This window comes from Spinacia oleracea, chromosome 5 (genome assembly GCF_020520425.1).
Source record: "Spinacia oleracea cultivar Varoflay chromosome 5, BTI_SOV_V1, whole genome shotgun sequence".
NCBI classification, from domain to species: Eukaryota; Viridiplantae; Streptophyta; class Magnoliopsida; order Caryophyllales; family Amaranthaceae; genus Spinacia; species Spinacia oleracea.
The window spans coordinates 51,436,917-51,449,540 of NC_079491.1; the positions used below are offsets into that span (position 1 = coordinate 51,436,917).

Sequence of the window (12,624 nt, forward strand, 5' to 3'; positions counted from 1 at the left end):
TAATAGGTATGACGCACGTGTTAATGGCCGTACGTGGTTTGCAGTTGATAACAAGTTCAGAAACAAGAGTTGAAGTAATGGTTTCTTGGGTTATGGCAATGACAACATGGATGGGTTAAATGAGCTGAACAGGGACCCATGAGCGAATGCGTCTAAGAGCATAAGGATTGGAAAGGGTACAAATCGTAGAATTTTATGATTTGGATTGGTTGACTCAATTCTTTTCCTTCATTTACTTGGGTAAATTTCGCACTTTGGGAGGTACGGGCTAAGTATTTCATGGCTCGCTCTTTTCGCTCTCCCTTTCTCTTTCTATTTTTTCTTTTTTGCTTGGGATTTCTCCCCAACATAAGTCCTTCAATTTTTTTTTATTTGGGCTAAAAGGTAGATGGTTGTGGTCTTTGAGTCACGAGGCGAGACTGAGTGAGCCTCGTTTGGTAGGCCTATAGTGGAACTTTAATTTTAGTGGGCCTAGGATGGACCTTTAATTTTAGTAGGCCTAGGGTGGACCTTTTAAATTGTCTTACTTTGCAAGCGTATTTAGTCGTTTCTTAAAATGTGCAAATGGCGTAGATTCAAAATGTTATTTTTACCTTATTGAAATTTAACGAAAGAATTACATCGAAAATAATTTTTTTTTGCTTCTTTTCAGATTCCAGTTTTCGGGATTTAATTGGAAGTTGTGATTTAGACTCGAACTTTCATTAACTTTTCTGATTATAACCCGTGTATGAATACAAGGAGGTGGCCTAGACTCAAAATAATGACGTGGCGTAAGCCTATAATACTTGACCAAGCAACTCTCAGACTTAGGCTAATTGGACCATAACTTTCGTTGGTTGACAATTCATATTTTAACCCTTGGGTGTTCGTTTGTCTTGCGCCATTTTGCTTAATGTTGGCAAGGTAGTTAATTGGGGAGATCGAATTTTTTTTTGCAAGACTAGAATCATTAGTGCGGCTTCTCTCTTAGTGTGTATTGCTTTACCCCAATGGTAGCCTTATGGCATGCCGATTTGGGTATTTTCATGGTTGGTCATGTTGCATTCATGGAAAATCTTTTAGTCCGTACTTAGGAATACTTCAAGGGGCGAGTACGTGGCTTGAGAGGACTATGATAGTCGTGACCCAATGTGATTATAAGCCTTGAGGCCATTAATTTTTGTTGCCAATGGTATTGATACCTTAGGTTCACTTTGGGGGTTGTGCGACTATGGGGGAATGATTTTCAGAATGTGACTGTTTCCATTTTGCAAATACTATAATATATTCTTTTTATTGGTGAGAGAGAGTATTGAGGCCGTAGACTCTTAGCAAGGGATGACAATTACATATGGGTGCTTGTTGATTTAAATGTTAGGAGGGGAGACTCAATATGGTTTAACCTTTTAACTTGCAGAACGACACCAAGCATTAGGACCGATTCTATGGATAAGACAACTGAGACTTAGGATTTAGATTGAACTTTGGCATAGCCTAGTCTAGACTCGGATTTATTTTTTATTCAAGAATTCATTTTTCTTGAAAACTTCATTTGAACATTATTTTTTTGAATACTTTGCCCATGTGACATTCAAGGTCGTTTAATTAGCATGCTCGGTTTTGGTGCCGAGCGTTGTCGTCGTAGGAGGCCTAACAACGACACAAAGAGTTATTTTTTTTTATTTTTTAGTCGCTTTTAGAATCGAGTGCTTTTTCATACGCCCTCGTAGCAATTTTTTTTTTCGAAAAGTTTTTTTTGCTACGTATTTTCTCTATGCGCGGGCACCGAGGCTGCTGTGCCTGACCAAAAGGCCAAGCAGCAACTTCAGCGCCCAGCGAGGGGCGTGAGAAATTCTGGCGCCCAGCCAGGGGCGTTCAAAATGCGTCCCTGGCTGGTTCTCGTTTTCCGTTTGCGTCTACTTTTGTTTACGCGACTTCGATTTTGCGTGCTTGCCTAATAACGTCCTTTACGCGTTGTGCAGCGTTTGTGGGATTCGTTACAGGCCATCCCGAGCGTCGCTTATTTTTGTGGCGATCGTTCGGGTTTGCGGAACACGTATTTCGGTATAATTCTTTGGCAAATTAGTCTATGAATGTTTGGGCAATTTTTAAGGTCGTTGGTTTTCTAGGATAGTTTGTCACACACAATCACATATTTCGCTACACATAACTAACATTCATCATGAGGCGATAATAACATGTCATGTAGTTTATGATAGGCTTCTATGGGTAGTTATTTGCGTCTGGTTTGGTACCGCTTCTATCGTAGATCCAACACATGCCCCGGTCGAGGTAGTGTCTTCAACAGACGAATTTCGCCCAATAGGCCAACCCGCAAGTGCAAGCCAAGGGGGCATGCAGGCGAGAGGGACCTAGTGGGCGAGCGATTTTTTTTGGACGAGTGTACTACTAGCGAAAGTGCCGAGTGGACAACATTCGAAGCGTATCCACCCCCCGATTGGCAATGGGTATCCTTAGTCCAAACCCCCTGAGGGAGCCAAGATTCATTATGCGGTTCTGCCCGTTCACATTAAAATGATGATTTTCAGGTCGTCCCAACTTGATGGGGAAATAAACGCGGGGTAGGATCGTTTCACCCCTCGGCTATTTTGATTACCTACAAGCACGCGTATTTCCTTCACTATCCCCAGCGGAGTCGCCACTGTGAGGGGGTCGAAAAAGCACGAGTCTAATGCGTGACCTCGTCCCTCATGGGTGTGACGATTCTTTTTATTCAATCAAGTGTAATTGGATTTCCTGTGAGTTTACACCCAATTGACTAGTAATATAGGAGTCGCCATTCAGTTTTTAACGACAATGAGAAAAACTGACAAAACCCGGTTATCGTGACATAAAGGGAGTGCAATTATGTTTGACCACGACGGCCATAGGTTCCCTTGTGATCCCTGGTGTGGGGATCTCTCAACATACACCCGCAGGGTAGAGATTGAGGGTTCGGGGGACTGTAACTACCGAGAGGAGTACTCGCTCGTCGATAACTCCAGAGGCAGGATATCCTTACTAGCTCAGCATAAATAATTGAACGGACATGCGTTAACTATTAAACTAATCTGAGTTGATTTTAGCAATATGCAACATATAATACTAGATCGATCGTGATTATCTGATTTAAATAGCATTAAGGGACCTAGCATGATAATCCAATTTCCCAAGAATATTATATTTATTAAGCGTGATAGAACAATCAGATTTAGTTAATTTAACAGTTCATAAAAAGGGTGAGGAAAGCAATTAAATCATAGAAAAGGGACACATTACGACGCACCCTTGAGAGGTGCGTCACGGTTCTCAGAAAACTAACCACTTTGACTTTGCTATTTCTCCTTTTTATTTAACGAATCTCAAATTATGGGACAGGATACTTTCTGTTCGATTTATGGATCGATAGCGACAGAACGCGTGAACAATTTCGCAGCGTGAGGCTTAGGCTAAGGGTTGGAGTCAATACTCAGAATATGAATTGTGTGTTGTGATTTCACGTCGAACTTGGGCTATATTTATAGAAAATATTTTGTGGAAAGATAGAATTGCAGAACTCTAATCCTCGAGGAATTAGGAAAAAACACGTCCCAGGTATTTTCAGCGCCAAGCTCTGGGCGTCAAAGATTTCGGTGCCCAGCTCTGGGCGTTGAAAATAGGACCCATGCAATCTCAGCGCCCAGGGCTGGGCGTTGAAATTGATGTTTGGGCTGTTTTCTTATTCAGATTCGGATTCCTGAAATCCGTAGTGTTTGAGACTTAATCGAGTCTTTTAGTGCGTGTCAATTTCATGACGGAATGCGTCTGGGCCCGTTACGAACTCTAGGCTCGTTAGGATTTTAATTAATAGGTAACTCTTATTTCCGAATCATATTAGGAATAGGATTCTCGCAGTTTTCTATCTCATTTAGGATTTATGTTGGAGTACAACACCTAATTCTGACAGGTTTCTATCTTTTATGACTTACCACTTTTAGAAGCTACCTTTACGGCAGTTACTATTTTTAGCAGGTTTCCATAAATAGCAGGTTTTGGGTGAAACGAGAAGGGTGATTGAGATTCGTTATTTTATAGGAGATGCGTTGTCAAGTGGAGATTTATGTTTTCATCATCGAACCTTTCCCTTTCGGGAATGGGGACAAAAGTAGGTGTCTACAAATATATCTAATTTTGTATTCGTAAAAATGATACAAAATTGATATTCCGAAAGTACATATCGAAACAAATCAAATAAGATCTCACACGACTATTTTTTTTCTTACGAATAAATCACAAATGATAGCCAAAAAGAAATTTGTGAACAGTGTTAAAAGTCAAAGTGTAACCATTATTTTGAAATGGATGGAATATTTCTTATTTAATGAGGTAGAGATTGTGGTTAGAGGACTGTCCAGAGGTTGAAAATAATCTCCAATACAGTTTTCCATAAAAAACACAAATTCCTCCCAAATCGGTAGCAAACCTGTATTTCCCTTGCATCAATGGCTGCCCCAAAACTCACCCATTTTTGTACTAGTTGAACATGAAACATTATAATTGATTCAATGTTTATATCCGTCGAATAATCCTCAAACTCTACTTACCTCGCATCAACGATTCAATGCCATCTATTTTGAAACCAAAATCATAAAACCAAACAGGGTTTGACATGAATCAATATGACCTCCAACTCCACGTGATCATGAAACAAACTATTAACATAATATCCAACCAAAACAAAATTCCACACTACCAAACATGTAAATTATCCAACTTTTTACCCCAAAATAAGTCATAAAAACAACTTGATAATAATCCAACAAGCATCATATCATTTTCCCGGGGTAATTACAAGTGAATACAAAGTTACAAACACAAACAAACCTATCATAGATATTAACATCATAAATTTCAAGAAAATAAAGGATAAATAACAAAAATTAGCTAAACAAAGGAAACCTATCTGAAATTACCTTCTTTAAATCCGGAGCATAGACAGTGTCATCCTCGGAAACAGGAAATTGGTACTTTTTACCAGTTCTGTCATCAATATTTGTAATAGATCCTTTCAAATTGGGAGGTGGGGGTACAATGGATTGAGATTAAACACACGATTTGTCAAGAACATTCGAGAAAGTAAGCGGTGGATCAGCTGATGTAAAAAGGCGTTAGGTTATGATACATATAATTGAATATAAATCATGCGGAAAAACCATAAAGCCAGGAATCCAAATTAATTGCCACATAACAATTAGCATAATTTAGGATGCATACTCTTTGTAGCGTGCCCTCCCTAGCGGCGCCCGAACCGAATAAAGTCTAGGACTCCAAATGTCGTCCCGCCGTAGATAGTCCACAGCACGCTCGGATCCGCTTTAGATTTAATTAACTAGAATCGCACCTAAGGTTCTATGTAATATTTTCGGATATTATGGCAAATAATAATCTTAGTTTTAAGCCTAAAAAATATATGAATACTTGAGTTAGATTGTTATAAATTGTGAAAATAATCACCTATTTATAAGGTAGGGAAATCGGATTTTAGAAACCTACTAGGATTCAAATTAGCTAATCTGAATTAGACCTAAATTGAATCATCTAATTTCTAGAAGCGCGGAAATTAATCTAAACGAATCCTAATCGATCAAGGCTTTGTACACAAATACAAACACACGCACAACTAGGACTGTGCACCTGTCCAAATCCGGCCCGGTCCGGACCGGATTCGGAATTGACCGGATCCGGAATTCTTAATTTTGTGGGTCAGACCTGAAATTTCCGGATCGGACCGGATTTAGACCGGTTGGACCTGATTTATTGGTTTTGGCGATTTTCTTATTTTTTAAAAAAAATACTAAAAACAAAATAAAAGATTTTTCTACAAAAAACACATACTCAGATCAATTCAGGAAGATAATAAAAACAAAATTGAAAGATAATTACAATTAGATAAAACTTTGATTCGATTTGATACTTTTGCCATATTAGAGAATCTAGTACAATGAAAACGGATAAAGAAGGAAAGAATATTAATAATTTAGAGTTGAGAGATGAGAAAAACTACAGACTTATTTTTCAAGGAGATGAATAATCAACCAAGTATCCCGCATCTCGGTATCGCCGCCTTTCATTTGCTTCAACCTTTACTTGACAACCATTTATGTATTGTATGAAGCTACTCATATACTTCGTATGTACTATTGCATTCCTCAATTCCTTAATATTGTGGCCTATCAAGTCGTATGCGGCCAACAATTGGATCAAGGAGATAGAATTCAGTTTGAAATCAACACTAAACAGAGGGAACTGGATAACTGGATATACAATTCACGGTTAGAAGATGAACACGTTTAGAATAAAAAAATTCATGGTTGAGAGGCCATAGTTAGAGAGCCTAGAGTTAGTAGCCGCCAATGGAAGGTGAGAGGAAAGAGGTAGGGAGACAGAACATGGGGATTTAGGGTTTGAAAGAAGGGGATTTTGTTTTGACAGAAAATAAAACAGTATCCATATACTTCATTTAACGGGTTTCCGGACATTACCGGATTTATCCGATTTTTGTCCGGTTCTGTCCTAAATCCGGAATTGGTGATTTCTTTGGACCGGTGTCCGGTCCTGAATCCACCGGCCCGGACCAGTCCGGACAATTCAGGTCCGGTTCCGGACCGGATTCAGGTCCCAGTCAAATTGTGCACACCCCTACGCACAGCCCACGAAGGGCGCTATGCGCGCGCGCGCTGAGCTCGGCCCAGCAGCTACTCGCAGCCCACGAAGGGCGCGCCAGCTTGCTGGCCTCGCTCGCTGGGTCTGGCCTTGCTTCGTGCTTGGCTGGGACTGCTTGCTTGGCGCAGCGGGCTGCGCCTATGTGTTTGCTCGTGCACGCGGGCTTCGCTAGGCACGGGCCTAGCTTCGTGCTGGGCCTTGCGTCTAGCTAGCTCGTCCGATGTTTATTTCGTACGTCGCGCTTCTGATTAATTTTCCGATTCCGGAATTCATTTCCGATTCGAACAATATTTAATATTTCCGATTCCATAATAAATTTCCGTTTCGAACAAATATTTAATATTTCCGTTTCCGGAATTATTTTCCGATCCCGATAATATTTCCGATTCCGACAATATTTCCGTTTCCGGCAATATTTCAGATTCCGGCAATATTTCCATTCCCGATAATATTTTTCGATACGTACCATGTTTCCGTTTCCGGCAACATCTACGACTTGGATAATATTTATATTTCCGATACGATCCATATTTCCGTTTCCGGCAATATCATCGTTTCTGGAGTATTCATAATTTTCCTTTGACGATTTCAGCTCCCACAGGAACCGAGATCCGTCGATTCCGAATATCCATAGATGCAGTATTTAATTCCTTTAAATACTTGATCCGTTCACGTAATATTTGTGTGACCCTACGGGTTCAGTCAAGAGTAAGCTGTGGATTAATATTATTAATTCCACTTGAACTGAAGCGGCCTCTAGCTAGGCATACAGTTCACTTGATCTCACTGAATTATTAACTTGTATAATTAATACTGAACCGCATTTATGCATACTTGGACCAAGGGCATTATTTCCTTCAGTCTCCCACTTGTCCTTAGGGACAAGTGTGCATTTCCTAATTCCTTTGTCGCTTGATGCTTGCTCATGAACATAAGGTAAGAGTTGTCATCCTTATTATGTCCACGGGTGTTTCTCGGTTTCAGAGTTCAACTGATCAAATAAACAGATAATCATAGCCTATGATTCATCTGAGCACGGCCATGCATTTTATAGTTTCTAGCTCTCCGGGTGGCCTTGTACAACTTTCAGCATCTCATCCCGATTTATGGGAGGACAATCCCAATCTTGCGATCTTGAGATTAGACTTTGTCTGATAGGTGATTACCCGAGCGTTGCCTTTATAGCCTCCTTTTACGGTGCGATGGTTGACAACGTCAAAGTAAGAAGTTCTCAAACAAGTAATCTCAAATCACTCAGGTATTGAGGATTAATGTCTAATAATTTGAATGAAGTTTACTTATGACAGATTTTCATCTCTTACAGTAAAGTTTCATAGGTTTGTCCGATACTAGTCTTCCCAAAGTAAGTATCTATGCAAATGATTACGACATTGCAATGTCCACATAGTTCAAGAAACAGAACTACTAGTCATCTTGCATTCTAGTCGTCTAACGTTTTCTATGTGTCCATCTTTATAGAAAACTCCGACCAGGAACCATTTTCAAGTTTTGACATTCAAGTTCACTTGATAGACATTTCTTAGTCACAGGACTGGTCCTGACATTCTATCTTGAATATATCGTCAAATTGAAGGGATTCATCATTTAATAAACCACAAATTAAATGGAAAAAATGAATTCTATTCATTAATATGAATGGTTAACCAATAACGTTTTACAAAGTATTAAACTCTAAAACTTTAAAACATTAAATAAGGACATCAAAGCCATTCTCCAACATGCTTGATTCCCATAGCTGCAGTGTGCGAGTTGTGCTTCGCTTGCGGCGGAGGTTTAGTTAATGGATCTGAGATGTTGTCGTCAGTTCCAATCTTGCTTATCTCGACTTCTTTTCTTTCAACGAACTCTCGTATAAGGTGAAATCTTCGAAGTACATGCTTGACTCTCTGGTGGTGTCTAGGCTCCTTTGCCTGTGCAATAGCTCCGTTATTATCACAATTTAGAGCTATTGGTCCTTTAATGGAGGGGACTACACCAAGTTCACCTATGAACTTCCTTAGCCAAATAGCTTCCTTTGCTGCTTCATGTGCAGCAATGTACTCCGCTTCAGTTGTAGAATTCGCAATGGTGCTTTGCTTAGAAATTTTCCAGCTTACTGCACCTCCGTTGAGACAGAAGACAAACCCAGACTGTGATCTGAAATCATCCTTGTCGGTTTGGAAACTTGCGTCCGTATAGCCTTTAACAATTAATTCATCATCTCCACCATAGACCAGGAAATCATCTTTGTGCCTTTTCAAGTACTTCAGAATATTCTTGGTCTGACTGGTATCTGCTCGTAGCACTTAGTGCGTACGCAACATCCGGGCGTGTAAATATCATAGCATACATTATTGAACCAATCAATGATGCATATGGAATCCCACTCATTCGTCTACGCTCATCTAGTGTTTTTGGGCACTGAGTCTTGCTTAGAGTCATTCCATGAGACATGGGTAGGTAGCCTCGCTTGGAGTCTGCCATATTGAATCTTTCAAGCACCTTATTGATATAAGTGCTTTGACTGAGTCCAATCATTTTCTTAGATTTATCTCTGTAAATCTTGGTGCCCAATATGTATTGTGCTTCTCCTAGATCCTTCATCGAAAAACATTTCCCAAGCCAAATCTTGACAGATTTCAACATAGGAATGTCATTTTCGATAAGTAATATGTCGTCACCATATAATACTAGAAAAGCAAGTTTTCTCCCACTGACCTTCTTGTATACACAAGATTCATCTGTGTTCTTGATTAAACCAAAGTCACTGACTGCTTCATCAAACTGTATATTCCAGCTCCTTGATGCTTGCTTCAATCCGTAGATTGATTTTTGAAGCTTGCATATCTTTTTAGCATTCTTTGGATCCTCAAAACCCTCAGGATGTGTCATAAACACAGTTTCTGTTAAACACCGTTTAAGAAAGAGGTTTTGACATCCATCTGCCATATTTCGTAATCGTAATATGCAGCGATTGCTAACATTATTCGAATAGACTTTAGCATTGCAACTGGTGAAAAGGTTTCATCGTAATCCACACCGTGGACTTGCCTGTAACCTTTTGCAACCAATCTAGCTTTGAAAACTTCAAGTTTCCCATCCTTGTCCTTTTTAAGTTTGAAAATCCATTTGCTTCCTATGGCTTGGTAGCCATCTGGCAAATCGACCAAATCCCAAACTTGGTTTTCAGACATGGAGTCTAATTCAGATTGCATGGCTTCTTGCCATTTCTTGGAGCTAGGGCTCGTCATAGCTTGTTTGTAAGTCGCAGGTTCATCACTTTCAAGTAATAGAACTTCATAGCTCTCGTTCGTCAAAATACCTAAGTACCTTTCCGGTTGAGACCTATATTTCTGCGATCTATGCGGGGTTACATTTCTAGATGGTCCTTGATTCTCACCGGATACTTCTAATGATCTCTGAGTTTCATCCTGAATGTCATCTTGAGCATCCTCTAGAGTTTGTTGTTTGACTCGAATTTATTCGAGGTCTACTTTTCTCCCACTTGTCATTTTGGAAATGTGATCTCTTTCAATAAAGATACCATCTTGAGCAACAAACACCTTGTTCTCAGATGTATTGTAGAAGTAATACCCCTTTGTTTCCTTTGGATAGCCCACAAGGATACATTTGTCAAATTTTGGGTGAAGTTTGTCTGAAATTAACCGTTTGACGTATACTTCACAACCCCAAATCTTAAGAAAAGACACTTTTGGAGGCTTTCCAAACTATAACTCATATGGATTCTTTTCAACAGCTTTAGACGGAGCTCTATTTATAGTGAGTGTAGATGTGTTTAGTGCATGTCCCCAAAATTCTATTGGAAGTTCGGCCTGACCCATCATTGATCTAACCATGTCTAGCAAGGTTCTATTCCTTTGTTCTGACACACCGTTCCATTGAGGTGTTCCAGGAGGAGTCAATTCTGATAGAATTCCACATTCTTTCAGATGGTCATCAAATTCATAGCTCAGATATTCACCGCCTCTATCAGACCGCAGTGCCTTAATCTTCTTGCCTAATTGATTCTATACTTCACTCCGAAATTCCTTGAATTTTTCAAAGGATTCAGACTTATGCTTAATTAGGTAGACATAACCATATCTACTGAAGTCATCAGTGAAAGTGATAAAGTAGCTGAAACCACCTCTAGCATTTGTACTCATTGGTCCACATACATCTGTATGGATTAAACCCGATAGTTCATTTGCTCTTTCTCCAACTTTAGAGAAAGGTTGCTTTGTTATTTTGCCAAGTAAACATGATTCGCACTTACCATAATCCTCTAAGTCAAATGGTTCTAGAATTCCTTCCTTTTGAAGTCTTTCTATGCGCTTTATGTTTATATGGCCTAATCGACAATGCCACAGATAGGTGAGATCTGAATCATTCTTTTTGGCCTTTTTGGTATTTATGTTATAAACTTGTTTGTCGTGATCTAATAAATAAAGTCCATTGACTAATCTAGCAGATCCATAAAACATCTCTTTAAAATCCCTTTGATGTGAGGGGGTCGAAAAAGCGCGAGGCTAATGCGTGACCTCGTCCCTCGTGGGTGTGACGATTCTTTTTATTCAATCAAGTGTAATTGGATTTCCTGTGAGTTTACACCCAATTGACTAGTAGTATAGGAGTCGCCATTCAGTTTTTAACGACAATGAGAAAAACTGACAAAACCCGGTTATCGTGACATAAAGGGAGTGCAATTATGTTTGACCACGACGGCCGTAGGTTCCCTTGTGATCCCTGGTGTGGGGATCTCTCAACATACACCCGCAAGGTAGAGATTGAGGGTTCGGGGGACTGTAACTACCGAGAGGAGTACTTTGCTCGTCGATAACTCCAGCGGCAGGATATCCTTACTAGCTCAGCATAAATAATTGAAGGGACATGCGTTAGCTATTAAACTAATCTGAGTTGATTTTAGCAATATGCAACATATAATACTAGATCGATCGGGATTATTTGATTTAGATTGCATTAAGGGACCTAGCATGATAATCCAATTTCTCCAAAATATTATATTTGTTAGGCGTGATAGAACAATCAGATTTAGTTAGTTTAACAGTTCATAAAAAGGGCGAGGAAAGCAATTAAATCATAGAAAAGGGACACATTATGACGCACCCTTGAGAGGTGCGTCACGGTTCTCAAAAAACTAACCACTTTGACTTTGCTATTTCTCCTTTTTATTTAACGAATCTCATTTATGGGACAGGATACGTTCTGTTCGATTTATGGATCGATTGCGACAGAACGCGTGAACAATTTCGCAGCGTAAGGCTTAGGCTAAGGGTTTGAGTCAATACTCAGAATATGAATTATGTGTTGTGTGTGTTCCTTTCACGTCGAATTTGGGGTTGTATTTATAGGGAAGAGTTCGTGGAAAGATAGAATCGCAGAGTTCTAATCCACAAAGAATTAGGAAAAAATACGTACCCAGGTATTTTCAGCGCCAAGGCCTGGGCGCCGAAGATTTCGGCGCCCAGAGCCAGGCGTTCAAAATAGGGTATGGGCTGTTTTCTTAGTCAGATTCGGATTCATGAAATCCGTAGTGTTTGAGACTTAATCGAGTCTTTTAGTGCGTATCAATTTCATGACGGAATGCGTCTGGGCCCGTTACGAACTCTAGGCTCGTTAGGATTTTAATTAATACGTAACTCTTATTTCCGAATCATATTTGGAATAGGATTCTCGCAGTTTTCTATCTCATTTAGGATTTATGTTGGAATGCAACACCTAATTCTGACAGGTTTCTATCCTTTATGATTTGCCACTTTTAGAAGCTACCTTTTACGGCAGTTACTATTTTTAGCAGGTTTCCATAAATAGCAGTTTTCTATAAATATCAGGTTTCGGGTGAAATGAAAAGGGGAATTGAGATTCGTTTATTTTATAGGAGATGCGTTGTCAAATGGAGATTTATGCTTTCATCATCGA

The 12,624-nt window shown here is 39.6% G+C and overlaps 1 pseudogene; it reads right to left on the bottom strand.

The window, feature by feature from the left end:
• LOC110795861 (citrate synthase, glyoxysomal-like) overlaps positions 1-5,060 on the bottom strand; it is a 93,072-nt pseudogene extending 88,012 nt beyond the window's left edge.
• Positions 5,061-12,624: the final 7,564 nt, after the last annotated feature.